This window comes from Lithobates pipiens, unplaced genomic scaffold, assembly GCF_037356315.1.
Source record: "Lithobates pipiens isolate NorthernLeopardFrog02 unplaced genomic scaffold, aLitPip1_a1.2 Scaffold_16, whole genome shotgun sequence".
In the NCBI taxonomy this organism is placed as follows: domain Eukaryota; kingdom Metazoa; phylum Chordata; class Amphibia; order Anura; family Ranidae; genus Lithobates; species Lithobates pipiens.
Genome location: NW_027507748.1, coordinates 551104543 through 551120114, shown reverse-complemented (window position 1 = coordinate 551120114; position 15572 = coordinate 551104543). Strand labels below are relative to the sequence as shown.

The window sequence follows — 15572 nt, the reverse complement described above, 5'->3', positions numbered from 1 at the left end:
AAAGGCGAGAGAGAGAGAGAAAGGCGAGAGAGAGAGAAAGGCGAGAGAGAGAGAAAGGCGAGAGAGAGAGAAAGGCGAGAGAGAGAGAGAGAGGCGAGAGAGAGAGAGAGAGGCGAGAGAGAGAGAAAGGCGAGAGAGAGAGAAAGGCGAGAGAGAGAGAGGCGAGAGAGAGAGAGAGAGAGAGAGAAAGGCGAGAGAGAGAGAGAGAGAGAAAGGCGAGAGAGAGAGAGAGAGAGAAAGGCGAGAGAGAGAGAGAAAGGCGAGAGAGAGAGAGAGAGAGAGAGAGAAAGGCGAGAGAGAGAGAGAGAGAAAGGCGAGAGAGAGAGACGCGAGAGAAAGGCGAGAGAGAGACGCGAGAGAGAGGCGAGAGAGAGGCGAGAGAGAGAGAGAGAGAAAGGCGAGAGAGAGAGACGCGAGAGAAAGGCGAGAGAGAGACGCGAGAGAGAGGCGAGAGAGAGACGCGAGAGAGAGACGCGAGAGAGAGGCGAGAGAGAGACGCGAGAGAGAGACGCGAGAGAGAGGCGAGAGAGAGGCGAGAGAAAGGCGCGAGAGAGAGAGAGAAAGGCGCGAGAGAGAGAGAGAAAGGCGCGAGAGAGAGAGAGAAAGGCGCGAGAGAGAGAGAGAGAAAGGCGCGAGAGAGAGAGAGAAAGGCGCGAGAGAGAGAGAGAAAGGCGCGAGAGAGAGAGAGAGAGAGAGAAAGGCGCAAGAGAGAGAGAGAAAGGCGCGAGAGAGAGAGAGAAAGGCGCGAGAGAGAGAGAGAAAGGCGCGAGAGAGAGAGAGAAAGGCGCGAGAGAGAGAGAGAAAGGCGCGAGAGAGAGAGAAAGGCGCGAGAGAGAGAGAAAGGCGCGAGAGAGAGAGGCGCGAGAGAGAGAGGCGCGAGAGAGAGAGGCGCGAGAGGCGCGCGAGAGAGAGAGAGGCGCGCGAGAGAGAGAGAGGCGCGCGAGAGAGAGAGAGAGGCGCGCGAGAGAGAGAGGGAGGCGCGCGCGCGAGAGAGAGAGGCGCGCGCGCGAGAGAGAGAGGCGCGCGAGAGAGAGAGAGAGAGGCGCGCGAGAGAGAGAGGCGCGCGAGAGAGAGAGAGGCGCGAGAGAGAGAGAGAGAGAGGCGCGCGAGAGAGAGAGAGAGAGAGAGAGAGAGAGAGGGGCGCGCGAGAGAGAGAGAGGCGCGCGAGAGAGAGAGAGAGAGAGAGAGAGAGAGGGGCGCGCGAGAGAGAGAGGGGCGCGAGAGAGAGAGGCGCGAGCGAGAGAGGCGCGAGCGAGAGAGGCGCGAGCGAGAGAGGCGCGAGAGAGAGAGGCGCGAGAGAGAGAGGCGCGAGAGAGAGAGGCGCGAGAGAGGCGCGAGAGGCGCGAGAGAGAGAGGCGCGAGAGAGAGAGGCGCGAGAGACACAGAGGGGGAGACACAGAGGGGGAGACACTTTAAAAATATTATTGAGCTTAGAGTAGGGAACCTTTTCGTACTATATGTCTTAATTTTTTGGTTTCAAAAGTCACAAAATCAATTCGATCTTCAACCTAGAGATTTAAAACAATAAAACAAAAAATAAATTAGACATTTAAAAAAAAAAAAAAAAAATAATAAATCTACACATTTGTTAATAACTTGCATTATTTTGTTCATTGCTTACCTGTAAATGGCGTAGACCAAGTAAATATGAATTTCTACAGTCCTACAGCTTCTGCAAGAAAATAAATAAATATATTTAATGACTATATTTCTTCATTCTATGATAAGGGGTAGTGGGCAAGTTGAAAAGAAGGGGGCAGGTGAGGGTGACGTGGGAATAGAGGGGTATAGAGATATAAAATCAACCTGCACAGCACACGTCCCCCCACACCTCCCATGTCCCCCAGTACAGCCCACGTCCCCCCAAACCCAATGCCCCCACAGCTCACTTTGCATGTCCCCCGCACATCTCACATGGCCCCCCCACAGCATCGCACATGTCCCATGTACCCCATCACAGCAAAGGAAATGTCCCACAACACAGCACATGTCCCCCCATCACAACACACACGTCCCTCCACCACACATGTCCCAACAAACACACACACGTGCCCCCCCCACCGCACATGTCTCCCATCACACAGCGCACACACACACACACACACACACACACACACACGTCTCCCATCACATGTCCCAACAAACACACACGTGCCCCCCCCACCGCACATGTCTCCCATCACACAGCGCACACACGTCTCCCATCACATGTCCCAACAAACACACACACGTGCCCCCCCACCGCACATGTCTCCCATCACACAGCGCACACACACACACACACACACGTCTCCCATCACATGTCCCAACAAACACACACACACACACACACGTGCCCCCCCCCACCGCACATGTCTCCCATCACACAGCGCACACACACACACACACCCCTCACAGCGCGCGCACACAGACACACACGTCTCCCATCACACACACACACACACGTCTCCCATCACATGTCCCAACAAACACACACACACACACACACACACACACACACACGCCCCCCCCCACCACACGTCTCCCATCACAGCGCACGCGCAGACACACACACACACACACACACACACACACACACCTCCCATCACATGTCCCAACACACACACACCTCCCATCACATGTCCCAACACACACACACACACACACCTCCCATCACATGTCCCAACACACACACACACACACACACACACACACCTCCCATCACATGTCCCAACACACACACACACCTCCCATCACATGTCCCAACACACACACACACACACCTCCCATCACATGTCCCAACACACACACACACACACACACACCTCCCATCACATGTCCCAACACACACACACACACACCTCCCATCACATGTCCCAACACACACACACACCTCCCATCACATGTCCCAACACACACACACACACACACACACACACACACACACACACACCTCCCATCACATGTCCCAACACACACACACACACACACACACCTCCCATCACATGTCCCAACACACACACCTCCCATCACATGTCCCAACACACACACACACACACACACACACACACACAGCCTCCCCACCCCCCACAGCACATGTCTCCCGTCTCCCCCCCCCCCCCCAGCAGATCTCAAAAGCAATCCTCTCTCCACATAACAGATCTCCGTGAAAAAAAGCAAACCCTTCTCCACATAACAGATCTCCATGAAAAAAAGCAAACCCTTCTCCACATAACAGATCTCCATGAAAAAAAGCAAACATCTCACCTCTCATCACATGTCCCCTCCTCACCACATGGCACAGCACAGACAAAAAAAACAAAAAAACACCTCACCAGCAAAGCAAATTAAACGTTCCCTCCCCTTCCCTTCCCAGCACATAGCACACAGCACACATGTACTTACGATGAGCAGTAGCTGCTTTCTTTATCCTCCAGGCGTTTGTTCTCTGCGAGGAGGAGGCTGATGATGATGATTCTTCTTCTTCTGCTGCTGCTGCTGCTGCTGCTGCTTCTTCTACTGCTGCTATATGAACACTGGCAACAAAGGCAACGTTGCCCTTATTTAAAATGGCGCCGGCCGGCGCCGCCTTGTATTGCGTCATTTCCGGTTCGGAAATCACGCGATACTACAGCCCAGCGGCCCCTAGTGCCTTCTGGGATTGATAAAAAACATCTCCCAGGAGGCATAGAGGACGGGGGAAGAAGTGTTCAGGCCGCGGCCGGAAACAGGAAGCAAGATAACTTTTAAAGATAACAATGTGAGTTTAAAAAAAAAAAAAAAATTATATTCCAAATGTGTTTAAGGGGCCAGAGAAGAAGGGGATGCAGGGGACTTGAAAAAGAGGGTGGAGCTCCACTTTAAGTGAAAGAGCTATTTATTTGTATTTCTGTTCCTGGACAGAAAAACATTGAAGACATTGATTTTGCAAGACACCCAGATAACTACTATTTTCACAAGAAGTCAGCATCTTTCATTTTTCTAAAGGTTCCCTTTAAAATATCTTTAAGGCCCCAATTCACACTTCAGCGTTTTGTAACTTGAAGCAGGAAGTTCCAAAAGGCTGGAGGAGAAAAAAAAAATCAATTATTCTCTATAGAGATGGATCACATCTCCACACCAAGTCGCTTGAAGCCAAACGCCTGAAACTCAAAAAAGTTCTGGAGCTTTTTTTGTAGTTTTTTTGTGTTTTCTATTGAAATTAATGGAGACACAGCATTTGCCCTTTTTGCCCGCATTTTGTTGCGCATTTTTCTGCTCAAATGAAAAAATGTAAATAAATAAAAATCATCATAAATAAATACATAAAATAAATTAATAATATATAATAATGCATGAATAAATAATAATTAACCCTTTGGCAAACAGAAGGAGAAGAAATTGAAACGGTGAAAGATTTTATCTTCTTAGGCTCCAAGATCATGACAGATGGTGACTGTAGCCATGAAATTAAGAGGCGCTTGCTTCTTGAGAGGAAAGCAACGGCAAAACTAGACATTAGAAAAAGCAGAGACATCACCCCATCGATAAAGTGTTGTATAGTCAAAGCTATGGTATTCCCAGTAGTAACACATGGCTGTGAATGTAGGGCTATAAGGAAGGTTGAACGTCGAAGAATTTATGCTTTTGAACTATGGTGTTGGAGAAGACTCTTGAAAGACCCTTGGATGGCAAGAAGGACAAACCAGCCAATCCTGAAGGAAATCAACCCTGAATATTCACTAGAAGAACAGATCCTGAAGCTGAAACTCAAATACTTTGGACACCTAATGCGAAGAGAGGACTCATTGGGAAAGACCCTGCGGCTGGGAAACATGGAAGGAAAAAAAAAGAAGAGGGTGAAAATAAGATGGATGGATAGCATCATCAAAACAATGAACATAAAGTTAAGCGAGCTCCGGCAGCGGAGGACAGAGAAGCCTGGAGCGCTATGGTCCATGAGGTCGCAAAGAGTCGGACATGACCAAACGACTGAATAACATCAATAACCTTAACAAAATATATTAAATAAATTATTGTTGTTAATAATAATCATCATAATAAACACCCAAACCCGAACAAAAAATTTATAAATTATTATTATTTAATAATAATAATAAACACCTAAAAGCAAAACTATTATTAATAATAATAAAAACAACAATCATAATAATTTATTTATTTATTTTGTGTTAGGGTTAGAGTGTCTAGTTATTTATTATTATTATATTTTTTATTGTTTCAAGGGTTAGGGGTTAAGGTTATGAATTATTTATTTATTATTACATACTATTAATTTATTGTATTTATTTTTTAATTATTTATGATTATTTTGATTTATTTGTGTATTTATTTTACAATTATTTAATAATTTATTATTATTATTGGGAGTAGTAGTTGTAGTATTAACACCCTAACCCTTTTCTGAAAGAGCACTAAAGATGCAGCACTCAGGACTTTTGGGTGCACTTTTAGAAAACACTCTAAAATGCAGGACAAAACAGAGGTCTATGGTAAACCATGGGTAACCCGCACAAAAACTGCATAAAACCGTAGTGCGGCAGTGTGAAAGCGACCTTAGTTGTTATTTACTATACTATGCTTAATATACAGTTGCCCTGCAAAACTCTTCCGCTAGCTCCAAAATTTATAAATATCTAACATGGAACATGATGCTAGCCGTTGTTAATGCAGAACATCAATAGCAAATGATTTAGTGCCCCCTACTGGCTGCATAACAGCAGCAGAGCAGTCAATTACCTGTCTGTTACAGTCTATTTCCTTATAAAAGTAGTAGTGGGTATAGTTAGAAAATTTGTCTTTGGACTTCAATCAGATAAAAGCAAACAATAGTTTGAAATGAGACCACTGTGTAAAATAATCACCAAAAACAGACACATGTCTATGTATTCTTCAAGACTGCAGCTGGTAAGGATTAAATACCCATATAAAAGCAGGACATGATAGGTGAAAACTGGCTTATTATGATTTTTACATGTAGGAAAGAAGTGTCAGAATTGGCCTGGTTGGCAAGTGGTTAATTACCATAAGTAATATACAAATAATTATTATATAATTGTTTTTAAGATAATTTACTAGATTTTCAAAACTTGTACTCAAGCACGTGGCTTAACGGACAAATTACTGAAGTTTGAAGTTATAACTTCAAACCAGTAATTTCACAGTAAATAGATAAATAATAAATTATTATGTTATAACATAGAATATCAATATATGATTTAGCTTGATTAAAACAGTACCTTTTCAGCAGCTCATTTTCCTTCTTAAAGCGGAGGTCCACCCTAAAGTGGACCTCCGCTCATCGGAACCCTCCCCCCCTCCGGCGCCACAATTGGCACCTTTCAGGGGGGAGGGGGGTGCAGATACCTGTACAGTACAGGTATTCTGCACCCACTTCCGGGATAGCTCTCTGCGGAAAGGGGCGTAGATTACGCCCCTTTCCGCAAGTGCCCTGCTGCCTGCTGGGAAACACACAGATCCCAGAGGCAGCAGGGACCGTCCTTATTGCGCAGCGCGATTCGCGCATGCGCAGTAGGGAACCGGGAAATGAAGCCGAAAGGCTCCATTTCCTGATTCCCATACCCAAGATGGCGGCGGCAGCACACGACAGACGATCTAGAGATCGGCTTCGGGTGCCGACATCGCGGGCGCGCTGGACAGGTAAGTGTCACGATTTTAAAAGTCAGCAGCTGCAGTATTTGACACTTATATGACACTGCAGTGAGAGGCGTGCCTCCACTGCAACATTTTTATGAGACAGCTTGTTCCAATAGTGCTTTACCATTGGTCCAAGGCTCCAAGCTGTCCATTAAGCTCAGAGCTTCTGACAAGAAGTGAGAGTCTCTGTGACCCCAAGTCGTTGAGCTACGACCCTCAAAGCTTGATTGGTTTGTTTGTTTTTTTTTTGTTTTTTTTTCTATTCATGGCAGGTGAGGTTTTGCCTCACCTGCCTCCCCTGACTGCACGTCCCTGGTAGACAGGCTGGCACATACAATATTAAAAAGGTCATTCTGAAGCTAGGGTGTGACACCAATTCCATTCCCTGGGTATCACTGCTGTAAGGACTAATTAAACTGAGAGCAAGCTTACCTTTGAATAAAATAAATATGACTGTGCTTAACCTAATACGCTGTACAAAATGGAAAGGGCAGCAAACAGGAAAACAGATGGTTTTAGTACACACAGATTTGTACCCAAAATACAGACCAATTATCTTACATAAATGGTGGCTTAATCAGCTAGCAGGGAAGCTTTAGTAATTGTGATCAGCTCCAACACAGCAGCAATCATTTCATATGTGAGGGACTTTAACCACTTCAAGACTAAGGCCGCGTACACACGGGCGGACTGTTCGCCCAACTTTGTCCGCTGAACAGTGTTTCGGTGGACAGTCCGCTCGTGTGTGGGCTTTCAGCGGACAGTTTCAGCGAACAGTCCGCTGAACAAGGTTTTTCGGAATTTCCGAAAAACTGTCCGCTGAAACTTTGTTTCAGCGAACAGTCCCCTCGTGTGTAGGCTTGTTCGTCAAACTAAGTTCCGCGCATGCTCAGAAAGGATTTACACGCCGAAAGTTATAATGCAGTGTATAGGACGTCGTATTTTTCGTCCCGTCGTACGTGCCGTTCACGTCATCGCGCACGGTTTCATCAAACTGTTCGTTCGTCGTGTGTGGCCATGTCCGTCCATGCTAATTTTGAGCGGACTGTTTGCTGAAACTGTTTGACGGACAAAGTTGGGCGAACAGTCCCCGCGTGTGTACGCGGCCTAAGCCTATTTCTGACACTTGTTGCTTACAAGTTAAAATCAGTATTTTTTGCTATAAAATTACCCCAAACATTATACATAATTTTTTTTTAGCAAAGACCCTAGAGGATAACATGGCGGTCATTGCAATATTTCATGTCACATGGTATTTGCGCAGCGGTCTTTCAAACGCAATTTATTTGGAAAAAATACACTTCACTGAATTAAAAAGAAAAACGAAACAGTAAAGTTAGCCCATTTTATTTTTTTTGCATATTGTGAAAGATGATGTTATGCAGAGTAAATAGATATCTAGTATGTTATGCTTTAAAATTGCACACACTCGTGGAATCTTCTTATTTATTTATTATCATTTTTACACTGTTGCTTTAAAAAAACAAAAAAAACTTCTTATTACTTTTATTGCTGTCACAAGAAATGTAAACATTCCTTGTGACTGTAATAGGCACTGACAGGTACTCTTTATGGAGGGATCTGGGGCCTAAAAGACACCAAACCTCTCCTCTGCACTTCAAAGTATTCAAAACACCAAAATATGCATTTTTAAATCCCTTCAATTTTTTTAAATCGGCGCTGTTGGGTTACTACATCGGAGATCTGATCAAAGCCGATTACCGTGGTACAAGAGACCCAGGCAGAGAGGCGGGGGGGGGGAGGGGGTGAGACTCACAGGAGACTCTGAGAACAGTGGAAGCCATTGGCTCCTGCTGCTGTCAGTCGAATCCTGTGAAGGAGTGGGGGTGGGGTGTGGCCAAACTGTGGTGTGTGTGTCTATGGATACGCACAGCCTGGCTTGGGAGCATGGGTGCCCCCTCATAACACAGCTTACTATAGGGGCACATGCAGGCAAAGATCAGCAGACAGCGCCAGTGGGGGGACTCCAGAAGAAGAGATAAGTGACCACTCTGTGTAATATTGTTGCAAAGAGCAAGCAAGTATACAATTTTTTTATATTTTAGGCTAGGTTCACACTAGTGTGGGCCATGCATCCTGCGTTTGCTCGGGCACAGCTGCTGTACCACGTGAAATGCACAAAAAAGGTGCATGCACCTTTTTAAAAACATGGCTGCAGGGAAACTGCATGGTCTTTTTGACCATGTAGTTTCCCTTCGGTTCCCGCACCTGCATTTGTGCTGTGGGCTGAATGGCAGCCCCAGGCATCTTTGCAAGATCCGGCTGTGAGTGGTTTCGGGTGCAGGAATTGATGCAATTCCTGCAAATGGAATGCACAGTGCAGGCAAGTGTGAACCTATTCTAACCCAATTAAAAAAAATGCCTTTAGAATCACTTTAAACATTTGAGCAAAAGCAAATGCAGCATAGTAACAGTGTAGTTGGTAAAATGTTGATCAGCTGGACTACAAAAAATATGAACTGTAGAAAAGAAAAAAGAAAAACGTAAACAAATCTTTAAAATAAGTTATAAAAAGCACATACTTATATGGGAACACAATTTCCAGGAAATCAGAATAATATACTGTAGCTATATATAAATGTACAGAATTGAATAAGGTATAAATAACATTTAAACTTCCTAATAGGGATGGCCTTGCGGTTTCCCCCCCGCAGCCGGTTTGTGGCGAACTTTGCTCGTTCGCGATTCGCTAAACCGGCGGACTTCTGGCGCTGTTCACGCGGAGGACATATGCATTTACATTGTGAAAGAACTTTGACTCATGATGACACATCCATCATGGGGTACAGGACAGCCAATTGAGACATTTCAGCACATGGATAATTGGACATTCCCCCTACCTTATAAATAGACCTGATCTGGCGGCCATTTTACATTCTGTCTTTTGTCAGTGTAGGGACAGGACGCTGTGTGGAGCAGGGACAGTCAGTTTAATCACTAGCTATTACTATTAGGTCCACAAAAGGACTGGTATAGGTGTACAGTATATAGGGTTGTGTAATACACTTAGAATATACTTTCTTTCAAGTATATTATGCACTGCTGACTTCTGTGCTGCTGAGTGCTTGCTGACAGCTGTCTTTTATCAGTGTAGGGAGGGACAGTTTGGTGTTTGGAGCAGGGACAGTCTGCAAATCACTAGCTGTACAGTATATAGGGTTGTACACGTATAATATACTTTTTTTCAAATATAGAAAGCATATTATACTTGACTGCTGAGCTGAGTGCTGACCGATTCTGCAGCTGTCTTTTATCAGTGTAGGGACTGAGGGACAGTCTGCAAATCACTAGCTACTAGGTCCACAAAGGTCCTTTTCAGGACTGGTATAGGTGTACAGTGTATAGGGTTGTACACGTATAATATACTTTCTTTCAAATATAGAAAGCATATTATAGTGCACTGCATGCAGTGTTGCTGACCGATTCTGCAGCTGTCGTTTCTCAGTGTAGGGAGGGACAGTTTGGTTTTTGGAGCAGGCACAGTCTGCAATTCACTAGCTACTAGCTAGCTACTATTAGGTCCACAAAGGTCCTTTTAAGGACTGGTATAGGTGTACTATTTGGTGTGCAGTATATAGGGGTGTAATACATGTATAAAATACTTGCACATATAGAAAGCATAGTATAGTGCAGTGATGGCGAACCTTGGCACCCCAGATGTTTTGGAACTACATTTCCCATGATGCTCAACTACACTGTAGAGTGCAGGAGCATCATGGGAAATGTAGTTCCAAAACATCTGGGGTGCCAAGGTTCGCCATCACTGGTATAGTGCATTTCCACTGTGCAGCATTGTGACTGCTGAGCAGTTCTGCAGCGATACTACAAAGAGTGACAAACGCAATTTAAAAAAAAGTATTATAACTGGTGTGACAGACCAGTGACCCCCAAAAACGACAGATTGAAGCGGGGTGTTATATACCTTCTTCCACATACATACTGCACTTCTCTAGAGACTTTTGTCACAGGGTCATTTAAAAAATGACAGGCAGAGGAAGAGGCAGGCCCTTCCGCAGGGGTGGTAGGGGTAGGGCAGGAGTAAAAGGCTTGAGCCAAAGTGGCAAATTGCAGAAGGTGCGTGCGATTACGTCATAGGACGCCCCAGACTTGGTTGAGTGGCTTACTCAGCCTTACTCTTCTGCACCCTCCTTATCCTCTCGATCTGCACCCTCTTCACTCTCTGCTGTGTGCACCCCCAAAGACACTACCACCAACACCACCACCACCATATACCTTCCGCTTGAGTCACAGGAATTATTTTCCGATCCACCACATTTCCGATGAGTAGCCTTTCTTGGCATTGGATCAGGAAGAGGAGGTAGCAACAACCGCCACTCAGCAGTATGACGACAGTACCCAGATCAGCCCAAGGAGGTTGGTCCCTGCTGTTGCTGCCTACTCCGAGATCTCCAATTATAGCGGTGGGGAAGGTGATGTCGATGATGACGTGTCTAGTGATGTCACCGGAGTGCCTACAAGAGAGGAAGAGGAGGGGAGTTCAGAGGGCGATATGGACCAGCAGATAGAGAGGAGAAGCAGGCGGAACTTAGATTGCACAGGAGGGACAAAGCAGACTGCTAATGTATCAGAAGCGAGGCATCAACCATGTACGGTCACATCTGGCGCTCCCAGGACGCCGGCACATGGCTCCGCAGTGTGGGCTTTTTTTAACGTGTCCACTGCTGACAATAGTGTTGCCATCTGCAATCTTTGCAGTCAACGCATAAATCACGGTAAGCCCAACACTCACCTAGGGATGACCGCCTTAAGAAGGCACATGAGCTGCCATCACCAAGCCCATTGGGAGCAACAGAACCCACAAAGCCACACTCCAGGCTCTCACCGTCCAGCCTCATCTTCTCCTTCTCCTCTCTCCTCACAATTGTCCTCCACTCCACCTTCCATCATGCCGTCCTCACGTTTTTCTGGAAAAAGGCAGGGTTACGTGGGCCAAATGTTCGAGCGTAAAAAAATGATGACGCCGGATAACCCTCTTGCCCAACGGTTGACGGCTGGCTTGTCAGAACTGATAGCCTGCCAACTACTGCCATATAAACTGGTGGACTCGGAGGCCTTTTGAAAATTCGTGGCCATTGGAACACCACAATGGAAGGTCCCAGGAAGGAAGTATTTCTCACAGAAGGGCATCCCAGAGCTATATGGCCATGTTCAGCGGCAAGTGAATGTATCTCTGGCACACAGTGTCCGTGCCAAGATACATCTGACCACAGACACGTGGTCTAGCAAACATGGGCAGGGAAGGTATATAACTTTTACTGCCCACTGGGTGAACCTTCTGACAGACGTCAAGCATGTAACCTGTGTAGATTTGGTTTTACCGCCACGGATTGCATGCATGCCTGCCTCTTCTTCTCCTTCTTCTACTCCATCCTCCTCCCTCTCCTCCTCGGCTGACTCCTACTTTTCCGCTGCTAGCGTCTCTTCCGCTGCGCCGCCCAAGATCCCCAGAACCTATTCGACATGCCAGGTGAGACATTGCCATGCTGTGCTGCGTCTGTTGTGCCTGGAAGCCCACTGGCCGCTCACTTTCTTCCTCCATTGCCTACAGACATAAAAATAAATTTTTAAGCCTAATACACACTATCAGAAAATCGTAGGAAAAACACCGCTTTTAGGCCTCATGCACACTGGACATTAAAATAACGTTCTAAAAGCACCAGTAGTTTCAACTTCTTTTAAACTTTTTTCAGTTTTTTTCAAAGTTTTTGCAATATTGTTTTTTTTGCGTTTATTAGCATTTTATAGTGTTTTTTCCACATTAGCGTTTTTTTTTCTTAAGAAAGAAAAAAATATTTTTTTTTTCAATGGATCAAAAAATGTTACAAAATGCTGGTGAGCAACGTTTTTGAGCATTTATCAACGTTTATCAGCGTTAGATTTGTTTTTACAGCTGAAAAACGTCTCTCAGATCCCACTAGTTTTGTTTTGTTTTTTTACTGCTCAAAAACGCCGTAAACTGCTGATAACAGCCTATGTGTGCATGGACACATAGGATAACATGATGGAGAGTTTAATGACTGTAAAAAAAAAGTCTACTGCCAAAAACAGCTGCTGTAAAAATATCCAAAAACGTCCAGTGTGCATGAGGCCTTAAAGTGATCATACTATAATTTGATCGTTAGTATACTGCTTTATGAGAGCTGATCGGGCCACAGGCGGAGGCATGCTGGATGGTGGCGGGATCAGGGGGGATGGGGGGTTATCTCAGCAGTTCCTGGAGAGATCTCCACAGTATATGGCTATAACCCCCTAACAACCCCTGGTGCTTGGAGATGGTCTGTTCATGCATAGTAGCAATTACCAGATAGATGGAGAGACACTAGGAGGGGACTTGGTGATTGAGGAGCCAAATCATCCAGCTGCAAAAACCTGGAGGGAGTCCGTCAGGGATGGAACCTACTTTAAAAGTGCAGCGCAATAGTACAACACCAGTATTATTAACTAGTGTATCACACCTCACAACTTTTTGAGATGGGAATGAAGGACACCTATTAGTAAAAGTATGCAGCATAGGACACACCCCCTGTCACGCCCTCTTAAAGGAGAATTTTATTAAAAAACAAACCTATGGTTAAACCTATAAGTGCTTTTTTACTTTGCGTTCAAAGGCAGATCAGTGGCTAACACCATTCAATTTGACAGTTGGTAAAGTGGTGTGTGACAACGGTGCCAATCTGCTTAGCGCATTGAAACAGGGCAAAATTCCACATGTGCCATGAATGGCACATGTCTTAAACTTGGTCGTGCAGCGAGTCGTTGTCAAATACCCTGGGGTCCAGGACATCTTGCGGCAGGCAAGGAAAATCTTGGCCCATTTCAGAAGATCTTACACGGCCATGGCTCGCCTTGCTGACATTCAGCGGCGACACAATCTGCCAGCCAGATGTCTTATTTGCGATTGCCCGACGCGATGGAACTCAACCTTCTATATGCTTGATAGGCTGCTCCAGCAGAAACGTGCAGTTAACGACTACCTGCACAAACTCTGCGGCAGAACAGGTTCTGGGAAGCTTGGTTTTTTTTCACCGCACCAGTGGCTGCTCATGCGCGATGCATGCAAACTTCTGCGGCCATTTGATGAGATCACCAAACTGGTCAGTCGCAGCCATGGCGCCATCAGTGACATGGTACCTTATGCCTTCTTTAGGGAGCGTGCATTGCGTTGTGTCATTGATCAAGCCATGGAGGAGCAGGAAGATGAGGAAGTTGCAATGCTGGATGAATTCCCAGGGGGGGCTACTCTATCTGAGACAAGTCAACAACATGAGTCTGAAGAGGAGTCAGAGGAGGATAGTGCCGGGGCGGATGAGGAGGAGCAAGAAGAGCATGCTTTAAACCTTTCTGGGATCCCTGTTGTTGTGCGTGGATGGGGAGAGGAGAATGAGGAGGACGACAAAATTATCCTGGATGATGAGCAGGAGCCAGGCCATCACACCGCTTCCAGTTTAGTGCAAATGGGGGCCTTCATGCTCCAGTGTTTTAACAGGGAGCCCCGTATAAAAAGCATAAAGGTCAAGGACCAGTACTGGGTAGCAACGTACTTAGACCCCCAGTACAAACACAAAATGGTGGAAATGTTACCACCGTCACAGAGGGCTGTCAGAATGGAGCACTTACAGGCCTTGCTTCGAGAATTGCTGCATTCTGCTTTTGCTTGCGCTGGCAGAGGAGGGATTCCCACTCCCAGAGAAAGCGTTGCGGGTACCAATCCAACAGCGCCTGCAAGAAGAGGGTGGTTTGAAGATGTGTTGGTGACTTCTGATATGAGGTCATTCTTTCAGCCCACCCATCGTCCGGTCTCATCCGGATCCAGCATCAGGGAACGCCTAGACCGACAGGTGTCCGACTACATCGGGTTAACGGCCGATGTGGACGCTCTGAGGAATGATGAACCCCTGGACTACTGGGTGGGCAGGCTTGACCTCTGGCCAGAGCTTGCCCAATTTGGAATGGAACTGTTGACTTGCCCCCCGTCCAGTGTCCTGTCCGAAAGGACGTTCAGCGCAGCAGGGGGGATTGTGACCGATAAGCGCACTCACCTAGCTCACGACAGTGTTGACTACCTGAATGAATGAGGCATGGATCTTGGAGGAATTCAACACATGTGACCAGTAGACCATGTATATGCATAACTCTATAAAGATTTATTTAATCCTGCACATGGACCTTTTTTCTACCTTCGGTTCACTTCCTTGTACAAAAAAAAGCACGCCAAACTATATGCCCGTACCCTCCTGTTTGAGGAGGTTGAGCGGTGTCATATTTTTGGGTCCTGCAGCGAGTTGCTGGTATCAGTGCTGCTGTCAGTGCTCTCTATCTCGGTGCTGGTGTGGTGTCCGTGCTCTCTCTCGGTGCTGGTGTCAGTGCTCTCTATCACGGTGCTGGTGTCAGTGCTCTCTATCAGGGTGATGGTGTGGTCTCAGTGCTCTCTATCATGGTGCTGGTGTCAGTGCTCTCATCTCGGTGCTGGTGTCAGTGCTCTCTATCTCGGCGCTGGTGTCAGTGCTCTCTATCTCGGCGCTGGTGTCAGTGCTCTCTATCTCGGTGCTGGTGTCAGTGCTCTCTATCTCGGTGCTGGTGTCAGTGCTCTCTATCTCGGTGCTGGTGTCAGTGCTCTCTATCTCGGTGCTGGTGTGGTCTCAGTGCTCTCTATCTCGGTGCTGGCGTCAGTTCTCTCTATCACGGTGCTGGTGTCGGTGTTCTATCTCAGTGCTGGTGTTAGTAAAGGGAGATAGCAGTGGAGAAGCCAATCAGCAGGCAGTGCCAGCACCATGGCTGAGGATCAGCACTGGACTGGCACCTCCGGACCACTGCAGTGGAGCCCTGCATAGGTGGGGGTAAGTCCCGGGCAGAGGGAGGGGCTCAAGCACAGGTTGGCACACTAGGACACTGGC

At 46.5% G+C, this 15572-nt stretch overlaps 1 long non-coding RNA gene across 1 annotated transcript; it reads right to left on the bottom strand.

Annotated features, from left to right (window-relative positions):
- Positions 1 to 1206: 1206 nt before the first annotated feature.
- LOC143984449 (uncharacterized) lies at positions 1207 to 3500 on the bottom strand. Its single transcript, XR_013274866.1, has 3 exons — positions 3385 to 3500; positions 1622 to 1672; positions 1207 to 1508 (listed from the first exon to the last, which is right to left on the bottom strand). It is a non-coding gene; the product is annotated as an uncharacterized LOC143984449 (long non-coding RNA).
- Between the last annotated feature and the right edge of the window lie 12072 nt (positions 3501 to 15572).